Source organism: Pteropus medius, unplaced genomic scaffold (assembly GCF_902729225.1).
Source record: "Pteropus medius unplaced genomic scaffold, Ma_sr-lr_union100, whole genome shotgun sequence".
Classification (NCBI taxonomy): Eukaryota; Metazoa; Chordata; class Mammalia; order Chiroptera; family Pteropodidae; genus Pteropus; species Pteropus medius.
The window spans coordinates 7,201,920-7,220,520 of NW_024349801.1; the positions used below are offsets into that span (position 1 = coordinate 7,201,920).

At 37.8% G+C, this 18,601-nt stretch overlaps 1 pseudogene; it reads left to right on the top strand.

The window, feature by feature from the left end:
- Positions 1–1,218: 1,218 nt before the first annotated feature.
- On the top strand, positions 1,219–1,337 carry LOC120581131 (uncharacterized; annotated as a pseudogene).
- The last annotated feature ends 17,264 nt before the right edge of the window (positions 1,338–18,601 follow it).

Sequence of the window (18,601 nt, forward strand, 5' to 3'; positions counted from 1 at the left end):
GGTCCAGGGAACCTCCAGCCTTCACAGCCTGATTGTCTGCATTTGCTCACTTTGCATGGCAAGTTGCCTGCTCTTTAGATCCTGGAGAGCTTTGTTTTATATCTAGCTTTAACCCTAACTTCCTCATTTTCCCTTAGTTAATAGTTTTCCCCCTTGTCTGATATGTTCTTCTCCTCTCTAAGGGGATTCCTCTTCACCCTTTCGTACTATAAGAAATTTATTCCCTAATTCGTACTATAAGAAATTTATTCCCACAATTCATTATATCAACAATAAAGTGGGAAAACTATGACCATATATATTAACGCAGGCTGAAAGGCATTTAATGAACTTTTGCAGTCATTCCTAATGCATACTGTAAATAAAATAGGAATCAAAAGGAAATGTTTGAATATGGTAAATACTTTTTAACAGAAGTTAATAACAAATTTTAAAATAAAAAAATTTCATAAAAATTAGAAACTGGATAGCAATGCCCACCATCACTAAAAAATTGGTCAGCATGGTCTAAATGGTTCTAGCCAATGCAATGAGATAAGAACATTAAATAATTAACCTAAAATCAGAAACGAAGAGGTGAAACTCCAGTTTTTTTTTTTTGGTTGATGATTTGATTGCCTCTAGAATGGCCACATATGCTAATTTTTAAAATTCTATAAATAATAAGAGTATTTGATAAGTTTCAAGGATATAAGAAGAATTTTAGAGGAAAATACATTCTCCATGTACTAGCAATAAATACTCGAACATGGAAAAAGTAAAAAAAAAAAAAAAAAATTACAATAGTAAAAAAAATTAACAAGAAAGCCATGGAACTTATATAAATAAAACTATAAAATCTTATTAGATAGTATAAAACAGATTTTGAACAAATGGAAAGAGAAACTATGATCTTCATTAGGGAGAAATAAAAGTGTTAAAAATTATAAATATATAAAATTTAATGATACTCCTATTAAAACATGAATAGCATTTTTATTTCCTTTTCCTTGAAAGCAAAATAGTCTTCATTTCATATAGATGAAAAAATGCTCCAGAATACTAAAATTTACATAGACATTTATATAAGACTAAAGATGGATAATTTGCCTTAGCAGACATCAAAACACACTACAAAGCCACTCTAAACAAACCAATATAGATAAGCATAAGAATAGAAAACATTATCAGTGGAGGATCCAGAAATAAATGCCAGTAAATATAAGATTTTAAAATACAGTCTACGGCTACACCACCCTAAACAAGCCTGATCCCATCTGATCTTGGAAGCTAAGCAGGGTTGGGCCTGGTTAGTACTTGGATGGGAGACCACCTAAGAAGACCAGGTGCTATAGGCGTAAAAAATAAAAATAATAAAAATAAGGGATTGTAAACTGACAAGGTCCTTGCAATCAATCTGTGAGGTCAACCAAGGGTTGCCTCACCTAAAAAATACATAAATGTTTTAAAATACAGTAAAATCATCTCTAGTCAATTCTCATCTCTAGTCAATGAGAAAACAATGACTTATTTAGAAAGTGGCCATGAACAAATGGCTACTACTGAATTAAAAGAATGTGGAGTTGAACTATTATATGATACCATATGAAAAATAAATTTACATAGATTAAAGACAAGAGGTTGAAGATCTTCACAACCCAAAAGAGGAACCTTATGTTTTAAAGGAAAAGTGTATGTGTGTATTCTATGTAAATATTAACTACAAACAACATACTATGTAACTATAAACCATAAAACTATCTAGACATAACTAAAGGTAACATTTTAAGTTAACAGAGAAACCAAAGACTTGGAAATTATTTGCAATGCAGATGACAAATAACGAGTTAATATCTATGCTATACAAAGAGCTCTTACAAACTGACAGAGAAACAATACCATGAGAAAATGAACAAAAGATACAAATAGGGAATTCACAGAAGAGCAAGTCCAAATTACCAATAAACATATGAAAAAATATGTTCAATTTCAATGGTAGTCAAAGAAATGCAAATTAAAGTAACAATAAGTCATAACTTTACACTCATGTCCCAGGCAAAAATTACGAAAAGAGTTAATGCCTATTGCTGGTGGGGATGATGGAATAGTTCTCTCACTTATTACTGGTACAAATGTAAAGTATTTTTGGAAAGCCATCCAGATGTATCTATTAAAATTAAAAATATATATACCCTTCAACCCAGAAACCCTACTCCTACAATTCTGCCCTACAGAAATAAAATCTTCAGTATCTGAAGACAGATGTTTAAGAATGTTTATTATTGCGTTCTTCAAAGAGAAGGAAAGTGCTGAAAATAACGTGTCCATCATTAGAGGAATATGTATTAAATAATAGTATGCTCACATCATGAAATATTATATTATACTATGGAGTCAAATAAATGAAGAATGATATTTAGAAAAATTGTTGAGATTAGGACTATTGTAGAATGAAAGATATAAGGAAACATAATATTATAATACCATGTTTTAATAAGCAAAACATTTTTTTAAAAAACCCTACATGTACATGTGTGTATAGATATAAACACATAAGAATGAAAAATGTATGAGAAATATGCAACAGACTATTAACATGGGTTTATAATGTGAAAAGAGTCATTAGAGTAGACTGATGGAGTTGAGTCAGGTAGAGCTGTGGAGAGAGCGGGCAGAGCAAACCAAGCTCAAAAGAAAAAAAAGACTACACTAACGACATTAATAAACCAATGTGTATGACATGACTCTATTTTCCTATGTGTGTCTGTGCGTGTATGTGTATGTGTGTGTGTTTATGCTGGAAAACAAAAAGGTAGCACTTCATCTAATTTACTTCTTGATGCTTCATCCCTGACATAGTATACTTTATGGCATGATATTACTTAGTCAACATAGAGACACAACAAACCCATCTACAGTCTTGTATATGTTATGCATGTTTTTGTGTTTGTTGGTATAAAGAGAAGCAAGTGGAAACCAGCACCTACCTCAAGCAGGATAAGATGAAAGGACAAAGGAAGGGAATATTGGTTGGGGAATGAGCACCTTTTATGGATGTATCTAGTAGCATGCCCTTATTGACTCTCAATTGTTAATATTCAAGAATTTTGCAAGACTGTTCTTAAACCTAGTGATTATTAAAAATTAATTATATAAGCTTATAACTAAATAATAGATTTAAAAGGTAAGAAGTAAACAATACTCATCACTTCTTAATTATTTTACTATTTTTACTATTGTCTATGCTTTGAGGCTAGTATCTGTACGATATAAATACTATATAATGGGGTGCAACTGCATATCTCTTCCCAATTCCAAGTTCAGTGATATCATATTGGTAGTTTGAAATCAGCCATAGAGGGAGCCTTTACACCACAGAAATTGGCAAGCACTATAAGCTAGGGCTTAATTTATGGTTTTGATGATTGTCTAGATTTTAAAAAGTGATAAAGAAAATGTTAATAATGCAAATTAAATTTAAAAGTGGGTGTGTCTGTAAGATGTTATATTGTGAATTGAAAAATTTGAGAAAATATTTGTTATCAAAAATTATTATTCAATTTAGCAAACATGTGCCTCATATCATTGATGAACAAGTGAAGCTCTGACATATTTTTATTGTTGCACTTTTATCTTATATAACATTAAAATGTTACTTTATTTCTTTGTTATCATAAATGAAAATATTAACAGTATTCATGTCAGAAGTGTCCTTATTAACTATAACCATAGGATGGCTAAAGATACAAGAGTTTGGCAAAAATCAGTGAAACCATTCTGTGAAAAATCACTTGGCCATATACATGTAATTCATAATAAAGAATATTATATATTGTACTGTTATTTGTAAATTATATACCGCCATCCTTTATATCAGTAACATATAAGTGTATGTATATGTGTATATATATATATACATATATACATTTTTTTTCCTGGAGAACTATTCGTCAGACATTTATGACCACACCATTGGTTATATCACTTGTTATAATAAGCATGCACATTTTGAAAAACATAAACAAAAAATATATATTAAATAATTAAATGCCACCTCCTCTGGGAATCCTTCCCTGTTCTCTCAGATTCCCCCTGCTCAGTGCAAACACAGTGTCCTTCAGGTATCCCTCAGTCAGTAGTAGTTGTCACACTGCCCTGCAGAGCCTCTGGTCCCTGTCAACCTTCCCCCACCAGCTAAGTCCCTTAGCGCAGGCCCTGTGTGGAATCTTTTCTCTCACACTGCCACCACACACAGAGTAGCTGCTCAGCACATGAATGAATCTATCAGTTGGAGAATCAGAATGAGGAGCACAGGGAAAAGCCTCAGACCAGATTCATATGAGGAAATGTGGACAGGGCTTCCTCAAAGTGCTTGCTTGGGACACCAAGAGATCAGCAGTAACTGAACCTCCTAAGACTTTTGACTGTAATTCCATAGCTGAGCTACCTTTATGGATTAATACCATCCACAAAATTCTCAGTTCTTGGATTGTGAATATGCACAGAAATGTTTGCATTCTCTTTGTTTCTTCTATCTGCTTTCTTTATTTAACTCTCATTTTCAGGGTCTAAAAGTTAATAGATAAATGGAGATATAATCTCATATTCTTGACAGGAAAAGATCCTGGCCCCTGGTAGGATTTTCTTATCTCTTTTTGATGGGTAAACTAAAAAGCTCAGTAAGAATGCTCATCTTGCCTTCTGAGAGTCTGGGTGCAGCAGCCAATCCGGATAACCATGACAGGGAGTGAAGATAGGCTGAGAAATGCATTTTTAGAGGAGAAAAGTAAATGTCTTCATTTTTCTAAGCAAAGTCATTCCTTCAGTGTGGGGGTGCAGTATTGCATAGGGACTTTGGACATAGGGTTGTCAGACAGATCGGGCCTAAAATACTAGCCCTACTGCCAATTAGCCACTGGCCTGGGGCAGGGTGGTTGACCTCGGTGGATCTCAGCTTCCTCATATATAAAATAGGGATTGTAATAGTACTATGCCATTCATTTGTTGTGAGGATTAAATATGGGCTGTGAAATGAAAGCATTTGTGCACATAAAGATTTGTACAAAGATGTTCATAACAACTTTATGTGTAATAGTCAAATACTGGAAACAATCTAAAAATCCACCAACATGTGAATGGATAAACATATTGTATTATATTCATACAATGGAATGCCACTCAGCAACAAAGAGAGAATAAACTGTTGATATACATCACAACAAGGATGAATCTCTATATAATTACATTAAGTGAAAGAAGCCAAACCAAAAACAAATACATATTCTTTGATTTCATTTGCATAACATTCTAGAAAATTCAAAATTAGTGACTGAAAGAAATCTGTGGTTGTCTAGGGACAGATCTGGGGGCTGGGAGATAAAAGAATGAGGAAACAATTAGAACGGGGCCTAAGGAAACTTTTTGGAGTAGTGGATATGTTCATTATCTTGACTGTTATTGATATGGTTTTTTGTGTGTGTGTGTGTGTGTGTGTGTGTGTTAAAACTTATCAAATTGTACATTTGAAATATGTGCAGTTTATTAAATGTCAATTATACATCAATAAAGCCATTAAAAACTATATGGGATAAAATATTTAAAGTGCTTATAGCAGTCTCTGATATATAGTAAAAGGTCAATAAGTGGTGGCTTTTATCATGAAAATGATGAAGATGAAGAAGCTGACAATATAATGACAACATTCTTGCTGCTGTCATTCCTGGGAAGAAATACTGCTTCTTGCTTATATCCTTAGAATGTCCACATTCCTTTCTCTTCCTCCATTAATCACTTTGACCAACTAATGACCAGCATGGTTCTCACCCCTCAGTGCCCCTGATAGTCATTCCTTCTCTGACTGCCGATACCTTCTGTAGCTCAAAACCTTTCTCTTCACTGTATAGCCACCTAGAGCCTTGACTTTGGGCTCAAGTAGACATATGTTGAAATTTTCTTTCATACTTCCTTGATCAAGCCTTAGGTTTCTAATCTGTAAATTGGGAATGGTAATTACAAGGATATTGTTGGCACACTCAGAGGAGATAGTGTGAGTAAAGCATTGAGATTCAGAGAATAAACATTCAATACATGGTAACTTGATGTCTTATATTCCATCTCATATTGGCTGAGCTATTCAAGGGCTACTCAATGACACCCTCTTCTTTTCCTGAGTTTCCAACAAATTGAGACATAAGATGAGCAAGTGACAGATAAAAGCTACCATAGCCCTTTTATTCCCAAACAAGCCTAAATTGGAAGATGTCATTTAAGATAAAAGCAAAACGTTTCCATAGTACTAAAAATCAAAATTTGACAGATATATCCATGTAATACAGTAATGGTAACACTGAACTTGGGTAGCCTCCCAACATAAAGCCACAGAAAGGGTATTCTGCACCTAGGAAAGAACAGAGGAATTATGCTTTCTGTGGGCAGCTCACTCCCAAGCAAAATAAATGTATTTCTGAGCTGAGAAAGTCAAGTACATTGTTCTTGAATTGTGTAGCACATCACTCTCTCCTCTCTCACCTTCCAATGGTATGGAGGGAGCAGAAGGACAGAGAGAGTCCAGGGGTATCACATTAATGGAATTCCCTCCAAATGAAGAGAAATGTCAAGAGTAGGGAATAAACATTCCCCCCTTTAGAATACTATTTTCATTCAACATTCATGAGCAGAGGTACCAATTTCCAAACTATATTATTTCATAAGGGCTAAGCACATAGAAAAACTCAGTAAATGCTTCTGGCCATAAGTACCGAAATCATCATTTCAGAAGTCAACATGGGGAGAAAGAACTTCTCAGGGCAGCAGCCCTCTCCTTCAGAGTCACAGGAGCTTACCACATCTCAGATCAATCCACTACCCAGATTGAAACCACTGGCTCAACAGATCATGTAACTGTTATCCATGACTTCCGGATTAGTATTAAATAATACTGTGTCATCTTCCATATGGGATCCCTTCAAATGGCCAAAGAAAGTTATCTGTATCACCTCTCAGTCTTCCTGTCATGAGTTACACATTCTCTATTTTTTTAGTCTTTTCCCACATATGGTAGTTTCACAAAACTCTTAGCCTCCTAATTCTCTTTCATTGGACATATTCCAAACTTTCAGTGACCTTATTAAAATGTGTCAGCTTAAGACAAGAGCTACAGGAGCCATAAACCAATTAATCGCTAACTGAACAATCAGGCACCTTTAATGGCATAGCCTGTAGACAGAATTACATACATCCCCACAAAGGAATTAAAGCTTACTTGCGTGTTCTTAGCAGCACCCTCCCTATGTTCACTCCTATTGAATTTGTGGTCAAGAAAAGCTCTGAAGTATTTTCATGTCAATTGCTTGCAAGCCAAGATTTCCTAATCTTCTACTTGCACAGCCAATTTTGGGGGTTAGGACTCCACTTCTTTTCATCCTATTACAATGATCTTTTTCAAGAGGTAGCCAGTGTGAAGGGATCCAGACCACAGGCTCACCTGGATAGAAGCTTTGCATATGATTCTCTGAGCTTCTGTTTTCTCAACTATAAAATAGATATGATACCCATGTCATGAGATTGCTGTGAGAATAAAATGCAACCATGTGTAGAAATGCCTTAGCACAATACATGACACAAAGGGGCAAATAAATAAACATTAGCTTCCATTATTACTATATTAGATACACAAATACTATTATGAGAGGAAATAAAAAGTGTGATACTAGGTGAAGTCATGAATTGAGAGAAATTCATTTTAATCACTTTAGAAATTTTAAGAACTGTGTGTATAAAATCTTTGATATTGTACATTTTTAGTTATACTAACTACATTTTAGGGACCTATTATATACTCCAGTGTGCTTGTGAATTAAGAAATTTGCAGATATCTTAGAGAGATATTCCTTTCAAATGTCAAGGATCACTCATTGAGAAACAACCTACCTTCTTTGGAAAGCTCTATCATTAATTTATAATGCCTCACAATCACTGTCAGCAATTCTATGGTCAAATCTTTCAATGGCCTAGGATGTAATTCCTATGGGACTATAAATTTGGACTCCGTAGGGAGCTATATACTTTGGCCCTGAATTATCTCTTATTCATATTTGTGCTACCCTTTTCTTTCTAGTATGAAGACACGCTTTCTAACTAGAGAAAATAGAACCCAAATAGCAGCTGAGTGACAGCCATTCCCAAGTCATTAATCTTTCTTTCTTCCTTCTTCATCTTTCTCTGAATATTTCTATGAAGATCTTTCTTGTTCAAATTTATTTTGACTTTCAAGCCCCAATACTTTCTGGAGTTTAGACTTTGTAACATATTGATATATTAATCAATTATAATTAATCAGTCAATTATAATGATACCCACACGCTTGACTATGTAACTTTGCAGGGCTCTCTTACTCTGGACAGAGCATTCTACCTGATCTCTTAACTCTGGGCTCAGCCACATGATTTACTTTAGCTAATGAGATATTATCAAGCAAAATGCAAACTTGTGTACCTCTGCCATTGCCACAGCCCACTTCCCAGATAAAAGTTATTCCAGTTATGCCAGCCAAGACTATACTAGATCAACCAATAGCCTTCCAACCTCCAGACAGGTGAACAAGCCTAGCCAAGATCAGCAGAGCTAATTAGCCAAACTGCAGCCAACTGTGTATGCACATAACCCTCAAATCACCTAGGTCCAGCCAAGATCAGCTAAACTCTACAGATTTCTAGGATAAACAAATGTTATTGCCATATGCCAATGATGCTTCATGGTTGTTTTCACTCAGCATTATTGTGGTAATAGATAACTAATACAGCCTTTCCTCCATGAACCTGCAAAAATTATGTCTGGAAGACTTAAGAATGAAAGAGATAGGAGAGCTTTTCTTCATTCCTATCAGCTGCCTCTCATTTAAGCCTTGGGAGTGAAAAACCTTGGTGCATGACACTTACGACTTCCTCCAAATAGTCGACATCATGGCCAAAAGTCCCATAACTTAAGCCCCACAACAAGTAGAAGCTTGATGATTTCCTTCAATATAAAAAATTATCCATTTCCACCAATGGACATGATCACCAGCCACAGAGTCAACACTCAGTTTGACACTAATACACTCAAAATGGATGGCTTGTCTATTCTCTGTCACCCAGAACAATTTTACCATTGCAAGCTTGCTTTTGAAATATAAAATGTTGGGAGAGTTACAACTTTGTCTGCAGCTTGGATTTTCTTCTATTGCAAAGAGCTATTTTAAATGCCCTCAAACTTGTGTGGGAGTGCCAATCAGCCACATTTAATTGGCCAGACTGTGAGCCTCAGAGATGCAATGCTCTTTAGAAAATTAAACATAGACATGATTGTTACTTTGCTCTGTTATTGTGGCTACAGAATGGCAAACCAATCTGTTGAAACTGAAAAATCCAGCCACTCAATTATCTGTCAGGCCCACACAGCTAAACACCCCATAAGCAGATTTTTTTCCTACTTAGCTAAGGCATATTATGATTGAATATATTGCTTGCTTGACATTGTGTATGGCCAAGACTCAAGGTCTTCATAACAGTCTGTCAGGTACTCAGGAAAAGGTTGGTCTTGCAAATATAGACATTCATTCAGTCATTCATTCATTCACTTAACCTGTAAGAATTTATCATATATTAACTCTGCACCAGAAACTGTGTTAGGTTCTAGGAATAAGGAAAAGTTAAATAACAATTTGTTAAATAAACAACTAGTAAGCAGGTAAGTCAGGAATAGAAGCTAGAATCTGGCTTTAAAGCAATGCTTCCCAACCTGAGGCAATTCTGCCCTCCCCATTTGCTGATGTCAGAAGACATTTTTAGTAATCATGACTGGAGGGGCAGGTGCTACTTGAATCTAGTGGGTAGAGGCCAGGCACACTGCTATACATCTTATAATTCACACAACAGCCCTCACCACAAAGGATTATCCAGCTCATAATGTTAACAGTGTGGAGACTGAGAAAACTTGCTCTAAAGCCATGCAACTGGACTAATTTCTTTGAGAACAAAGTTTCTGTCTGATCTATCATTGTATTATTTGTCCCAGAATGGAACCAGCACAGGCAGGTTTTCCATAAATGCTTGCTTGCTGGCTGGCTGGCTGCATGAATGGATGACCTCATACCTATAGATGGTAACAGTAGATGTATATAATGGGCACTGAGTTGTTTGGCCATCATAAACTTAAAAGACGGTTTAACATTTAAACCTAGAGTTTGGGTGGCTCCAAAAAGGGAAACGATCTGGTAATTTTGACTTGAATTTAACTAGATATGGTAGACTGTGCTTAGAGATGAATTTGGTGCTCCAGAAAACCCCAGAGGTCTGACCTTGGTCTCTTTCCTAGTTCCTCATTTACCTCAGATAAAATATGCTGGGCTGTTCCTTCAAAACTTTCTGGCCTAAAATGAAGATAATCTGTCTTCTTTCATTTCTAAACCACTGGGAATGAGAGTGAATTTGTCTTATCCAACGTTCTGTAGATTCATTTGGCCAATTATTCTACTTTGGTTCTGAACTCATTCCTAGTAAAGTACAATCTGTTGTAGATGTTAATTTTTAATGGTGTGATTTTGGCTTGTCCTTCAAACGAGTTGAATAGAAACACTGATTTATTTTCATTTCTTTCATCAATACCAGGGAACAGAATAAATTACTCAAGAACATGTTTTCTTGCCTTTGTTCCCCTCCCTCCAACAAGAGATTATGAAATTAAATGTCCAGGAGTTGATCTTCTTTATAACAGACTGGCAATGCACCTCACTTATCAATGAGGTATTGGGTTAGTGCTATAGAATGAGACATCCCAAAGCCAGCAGGACCCCATCCCTGTCTTTTGGGAGACCACAGTAAGAAGAAGCTCTGTAGTGTGGGTAAAATGCTGGCAGCTGCACCTGGTGTCCAGGACAGAGATCAGGTATGACCTTGAAAATTATTGACATATATATGTCTCCCATTGGATCACATGATCCTCAGGACAGAGGCCAGGACTTTATGAGAAAGCTTCTCCTACCCACCTTAAAGTTGGCTCTTCATTTGAAATCCTCCAAGGAAAATCACATAGTGGAACAAGTGTTTGGAAAACTCTTCTTCTTAAAGATTCAGATAAAATGTGTGAGTTTTGCTAACACAAATCTGGCCAGTCAGGTTCAGCTGTCCAATTGCCTGCCTTAAGACTATAGGCTGTATTTAAATAATACAGTTATTTGGAAACCTAACAAACAACTGTCATCACAACTGTTCTGATGAGCCAGATAGAGTTGGCCAAAGTTAAAAGAGGTGAAGAGAAAGATTTCTTTGTTTGTTCAACAAACATTTACTATGCCGGGCATGATGCCAGATACAGATGACACCAAGCACCAAGCATATATACTCATTGCTTTCAAGTTGCTTCCAGTCCACTATGGGAGATAGGCATAGGTTTATTTTGCTTTTGAGTTCCCTCTTCCTTTCTGTAATTATTTAAAATCCAAATAGAAATTCATACTTCTCTGACTGCTTGCTTCTTTCTTCTCTTTTTAGCGGCCTTTACATTTCCTATCCCCTTCTCCAAATTTCTGGTATCATCCATGAAAAGGTATAAATAAGAAGTCCAAAGGCAGGAAGCTGCTAATGTTGGTTCATGGGTCACTATCAATCAAGGTCAGGATTCTGTAAGATTTTCTAATTCTTTTACTTATGTTAATTGCCTCATGTTACAGAATGACTATAGGAATTCCAGGCATTATATCTATAGGACACAGAAACAAAGAAAGAGGGAGAGCCTGGTCATCTATTTCAATTGAATATAACTCAAAAAAGAATAGAAACCCTTTCTGGAAGGACCTACCCTATAAGTTTTGCCTTATATCTAGTTGTACAGTACCCTGGCACATGGCTACCCCTATCTGGAAGATAGCGTAAAGGAATGGATTATGGTTGGGGTCATTCAGCCAAGCAAAAGGGTCTCTCAAGCACTCTTGAAAATATCATTGAAGAAACAGATACTCATAAAGAATGTTTTTATAAATATATAAGAAGTCCATGAAGTCAGGAGCTTAGAAAATAACAAATGGGTTATACTACTTTGAATGCTTTATATATGTTGTCAGAATTAATCATTTCATCAACTCTATGGGGTAAATGTAATTATTAGTACAATTTCACAGACAAAGAAACTGATACAAAGAGGTAAAATGACTAGTCCAAAGTCAGATAGCCAGGAAAGGAAGAGTCAGGGCATAATCTTAGATCTTTAAAAACATTTATTCACCTATTTCTCATTCTTGATTCTGTCATTAAGCACAAATGTGTACAATAAAACTAACTGAAGCATGAAATATGTTTGCATACACAAAGCATTGGTGAGGAACTGTAGTTGATAAATTTCCAGAACAAGTAAGCTTTAAACCAAGAATTTCAGGATAGTCGAAAGGTCAATTTATCAACTCCCTCATTCAAGCATCTGTGGAGCACCTACTAGATTTCATCTCTCGGCTGAGGACATAGATGAGAAAGACACATCTCCGTTTTGCATGTGGCTCATTGTAAATGACATGTAAATGGACAAATGGTCATGCAGAGGCATAAGCTATGAGGCACTATGTGAGCCCACTGAGGTTTTCTTCACGTTGGTCCTTCCAGAACCTGAAGCAAAGATCAAAATGAAAGATTCTTTGGGATGTCCAAGCCCAGGGTGTACAGGGTGAGGAAGTAAAGGGAAGTGAGGCAAAGATCATAGTAACATGAGGTAATGTAGGCCTCCGCTGTCCAGGGCTTCACAAGGAGCTGCACAGGCTATAGACCACTAATTAATGGCCCACAAAGATGTCCACAATCTAATCCTCAGAACCTGTGGATGTTATCTTACAAAGCAAAAGTGATTTTGCAAATGTTATTAGTTTAAAATCTTATGAGGGGTGAGTGTCATGAATTATTTAGGTGGGCCCAGTAGAAACACAAGACTCACTTTAAAAGAAACACAGGAGGATCTGTGTCAGAGAGAACGATTTGGCAACAGAAGCAGAGATCAGTGATGTAGAGCCATGAGCCGAGGAATGCAGGCAGCCTCTAGAAGCTGAAAAAGGCAAGGAAATTGATTCTTCCCAGAGCTTCCCGAGGAAATGCAGTCCTGCTAATTCATTTCATACTTCTGACCTCCAGATCTAAAAAAGAATTAATCTGTATTGCTTTAAACCACCTAGTTTGTGGTAATATGTTACAGTAGCAATAGAAATCTAATACACAGTTCTCTTAACAGGTGTGTCACTTGGAACACAAGACCTTTCTAGAAGAATTTAAGAAGGGGAGCTCACAGAGGGTGAAAGGAACAAGAATATATCTGACCTGTTGCTTCCAAATATCTCCCATTCTCTATTCGGCAGTTTTTACCTTTCAGCCCCTTAGCAGCTGCTAGGAATCTATGTCCCATGCATCACACCGGTTCATGTCCATCAGTGTGGACAAAGTGCTGACTAAGAGGGGAAAAAAGAGGTAGTTCAGGTAAACTGAGAAATGTCAAAGTTATAGCCGATGCTGAGAGTGACTAACTCTGCTTGGGAAGAAAATCATTGAAATACTTATCCAGTTCTTTCTGTAGACTGATGCCATTTATAGAGAGCAGTTTTTGTTGCCTGCCTAGCATCCAATCACCAGTTCTTTGAGTAACTGCATCCTATTTCCTTGGGAAACCACCCTTCCTAACCCTATCCATGTCCCAAAGTGAGCTTACCTCCTGATTTATTCCAGAAAGAGGGATGGTCAGGACTTAGCCCATTACAGCACAAAATTCCTCACCACAACAATTGGCTCAGGAATAGGCATGGGCCCAAACCTGGCCAATATTGCACCTACCAGGCCACAGAGATTGGTTCAGGTCAGTGTCCATGACCCAGTCAGTTTAGTGGGTCTTAGTTCCAAAACATGTTGGGAATAATACATAATCCTTTTTACCCATTCATCTTGGAACTGAGAGTATGTCAACCTGGAATTTCCCAGGGTGTTAAGCCAGAATGAGAGGAGAAAAGAGGACACACTAAAACAATAGTTGGCCTTCTGAATCCAATCATACCTAAACTTATAGGTGGACTTCACATGTATGTGATTCAATACATTTTCATTAATATAAGTCAATTTGAGGGGGTTTAGTTTTTTAAAGATTTCCAATACAGCACTTCCTCAGGGTCACATTATCACCAATAGGAAGTCTTCTTATTATAGATTTAGATGCTTCCAGAGAGTGGAATAAGTAAGAAAGCCAAACACAGGCAGTAGCCCAAAATTTCTTGAGGACTTACAAGTCCTACAAAAACCCCAGCTGTACCTTGACACAGTATCTGCTATGCCTGGGCCCTTTCCCTAATGGCACTGGTCATGGCCACCTCAATAGACATCCTTAGAAAGTTGTTCTTTGTTCAGTCATACCACTTCTTACAGAACAGGAAAGCAGTAGAAAATCTATTTCTTGGAGTATGAGCAACTTGACTGTAGATTAGAGTGATGGCTGATCTGTTTGCACTGTCCAGCCCCCAGTGCAGTGATTCTAGTGATTAGATGTGGCCAATTCTAGCCTCTGTGAAATAGAAAATTGCTGCAATTGTCAGTGATAGGTCTGGCCCTGACTAAATCCAACCTGCCTACAGTCTCAAGCATAAACGTATCTACCAACTCCAGTGGCTCCTGTTCAGAAACCAGGACACACCTCTCAGGAATGAAGAAAAGGCCATTTTCAAGGCAGTAATTACATAATATGTGGAATGAAACAAAAGGGAGACCCTCGAGCTCCATTACTTTGAAGGGTTTGTCAGTGTTTTCATTACAGTCCATTTCCTGCAGTAATTTATCTTCAGCTGTGAAGCTGAGCTGACAGCTGGGGCTTAGCACCCACAGGCCCAGCCCAGGAGAACTGCATGGAGTTTAATTTAGTTGGAACTGTTGGGCCAGCTCCATGCTGAGGACTTGCAAACTATGAATTAAGTCCAAGTTTGGGTCCTCCGGCACTTTTGTGGCAGTTCTTGTTTGGAGCATCCTCAATAGCTCACCTGCAAATTGTGCTTTCCTGACAGGCTAAACTATCTGAGGCCAGGAATGAAAGCAGGAGAGTCATTTTTTATACTCTTCAAGGGACTATATTTGGGGAGGGAGGAGAAGAGATTTTATAGTTGAAATCTGTGAATGTAATTTATACTTCAAGATTTTAAGTGTCATTTAAAGTCTGATAATCACTTAGAAGTTATCTTCTGCCTTCTCTCTTTATATGGTCCTTAAATGACCCCTGTTTTCAGCCTTAGGTGCAGGCTCTGAGTCCTCCTAGGGAAAGTGAGACATGATTTGCAAGGTTCCCAGATCCACCGCAGGTCATCTATCTCCTTGGACAAACAGTCCCAGAGCCTGGGCCTTGGAACAGCAAAGCCAAGTCCTAGAAATCAAGGTGAGGATGAACCCCAGAAATAGCTCCCAGGATGGCCAATGCCCAGAATTAAGTCTAGAATCCAACCTAGAACCCAGCAGTCTCTCTTTATAGTCAGACAAGAGGCTGGGGTATGGAAAATCAGTCTGAAAAGGTCTTTCCCCTGTACTTTTTGCCTTGACCTTCTTGAAGCTAATAGCTAAACAATCTATGGCCATTCTACAGATATTGTTTTCTATAAGCCATGGACCTTTCCACAAGCCCCTGGAGTTCTCAAGTCATTGTCTTCATCCTCACCATCACACCCACCATCAACGACCTCTGTTAAAGTCAAGTCCACCATTATCAATACCATCATCAATCTCATCAAGAATACTATTGAAAACTTACCTCAAGGCAGGCCCTGTGCCATGTAGTACATGTGTGTTCTCAGTTGATCCCCACTACAAGCCTCAGTGTATGAGTTTTTATCCTCATTTTACAGTGTAAGAGACTGAGTATTGAAGAGGCAAGGCAACTCACCCAAGGTTACCAAGATGGGAAGCCAGAACAGACTGACCCAGCACTCAGGTTCTGAATCACTATGGGACAGGACACTATCTATCAACACAGTGTAGACGCCCCAAGAAGTTGACTGAGAGATAGCGTTTGAAGGTCAGTGTGTATATTAGGGGGAGTCTTTGGGATCAATACCTGTTGAAAGGAGGAGAAGGAAGCAGAAGGAAGCAGCAAGTAAGTCAGGCTCTGAGGCAGAACCAATCACAGCCCTGGTTCACAGCACAGGGTGCTCTGCAGCTCAAATAGTCTGCCTGTTACATTGCCCTATCTTGGGATAAGATGGCTGGGCCTTTATATCTTGTATGAGTTTCCTATGGCTACAGTAATAAATTAAATATAGTAACTTATTTAATTCTTACCACAACCACAAGAGGCGGGTATGATTCTCTCCACTTTACAACAGGGAATACTAAGGGCAGAGAGTTTTAATAAATTGATCAAAACCACATAGCTAAGGAGTTACAGAGCTAAGACTTGAATCGTGGTCTGGTGCTAAAATCTGAGATTGTGTGGGCTACATCCTCACTTTGAATGTCAAGCAAAGACATTTGGGACCTACTTTGTACTCCCAGTGATCATAGGGAGCTTCTCCATAAGAGATGGGCCTGGTGAAACTAGCTTTCGGGAAGAGGCATCAGGGAGCAGGGGTGGTGCCAGAGGCTACTACAGTACTGTGGGGAGAGTCATTCAAACCATAACAAAGGAAAGGCAATGAAAGGGATAGGTGGCTTGAAGGAAAGAGAGGTTTCAAGGGTACACATTGGCAGGGAGCCTGGGGGGTGCAAAAAATGAAAGTATTTTGGAAAATAAAACAGCAAAGTTAGGAAATGTTGGTGTAGGGATAGCAAAAGGAATTTATTTTGCAGCCTGTTGAGCTTGAGGCTACTGAGGAACATCTAGAGGGAAATTTTAAAAAATATATTAAGTCACTTTCAATATCTCTTTTAATGATTTTCTGACTTTTAATGAGTCAGAAACTCATTAAAAATTACTTATGTTTAAAGAAGCATGTGTTGGCTCATATAATAACTGAGAAGGGTTAGGTGCTGCCTTTAGGAAGACATCAGGGCTCCAATCCTTTCCATCTCTGAGAAGACAGACATCATGACTTCCAGAAGCCCCGGACTCCAGTCCTAGCAGTTAGCAACTTGGGTGAGAGTTGGGGGGAGAGGGGGAGAGTAGAAGAGGGAGAGGGCGAGAGAGCACTTTTCAGACTCCCAGGCCTCTGGCAGTCAATATCCCCTCACTGAAATAGGGGAAGTAGGGGTATCTCTACTGACAGCCTCTCCAGAATCACTTTAATGAGTAGGTTGGTGTTACCATTCTGCAAGAAGTACATTCCAGAAAGGGGATCATTCAGAAGGCAAGATTGGAGAAGAAGGTCTGAGTTTATGATTCTTTTTAAAAAGCACTTCCTGGCTTTTTCTTAAGTCTCTTCTTGACTTTCCTCTGGGTCTCCAGGTTGCAGGTGCTGCTTAGGAGTAAGGAATGCCTGTGCCTTTAGCGCAGGTAATTGAGAGTTGATGTATAGGAAAAAGCGGCAGCCCCTTTGCAGTTATATTGCTTGTTTTGTTCACAGTTACCTGCAATATGGCAGGACTGCAGATGGATAGAAATATGCTTCAGTGTAACACATTTACAGCAGGGGGAGAAACGCCCCCCAAAACACAACTGCTCAATGCCAAAAGCTGTATTTTCATTTCCTAATCTGTGTTGCTCTCTGAATACTAAGAGACAGATGATTATTGCAGTAATTGACAATTGAGCTGTGGTCAGATGCTCAAGAGGTACTTTAAACAGTTGGTCATAAATATAAAATCAGAGAATTATGATTTGCAGGAAAGGAAGATGAAAGCAGACTCTGGTAACAAAGTCTGAGATGGAGCTTAGAGCTAGGATTCAAAACTGAGTGAATGTAGGTCTTTAAAGCACGAGGAGGAATGGTCTAGGCTGAGGACATGTGATAGACATGGAGATGCTCCCAGGTCCCGCTTCAGGAAGAATTTTGGCTCCAACCTGTGTGGTCAGAAGAAAGCCTTTAGCTGTTAGTCCCTTTCAAGGATTGCCTCAGCAGGAAGACTCACAGACAATAAGTGATTGAGGGAGTATGTGGCAAGCTAAGTAAAGCCTCCTAAGGCGTCCACATTTTGGAACCTATGAATCTGTTACCAGACAAGGCAAAAGGGACTTCGCAGATGTAATTAAGTTAAGGAGCTGTCAACCTAGTGTAAATCAGGAGGCTTTGCTTGATTTAAATGACAAAGCTTTATTCAAGGGTCTTAAGATTTGCAAGTTATCAAACACTACCGGGTAACATCCAGAGTGTTCTGAAGAAAAGAGAAAAGTTGAGAATTCTTATAGTAAAAAGTACATTCTTGAGAAAAATTGGTCCTGCATTCTTTTCTTTTGTATTGATCCAAGATGGTGATCTTCCATATGTGGTCTGGATAATAGATATCGGGTGGTCTGAATACATGGACATTCTTTCCTAAGTTATTCAGAAAGTTCTCTATAGGATATATCCTATAGCGATGCATTAGATAGATGATAGATGATAGATAGATAGATATAGAGATATAGAGATATAGAGATATCTATATAAATAACCTCTAGGCATTGATGTACAACTGAAAAGTTCAAAAGTTTAAGTCCTCAGACTAGTTAAAGTAAA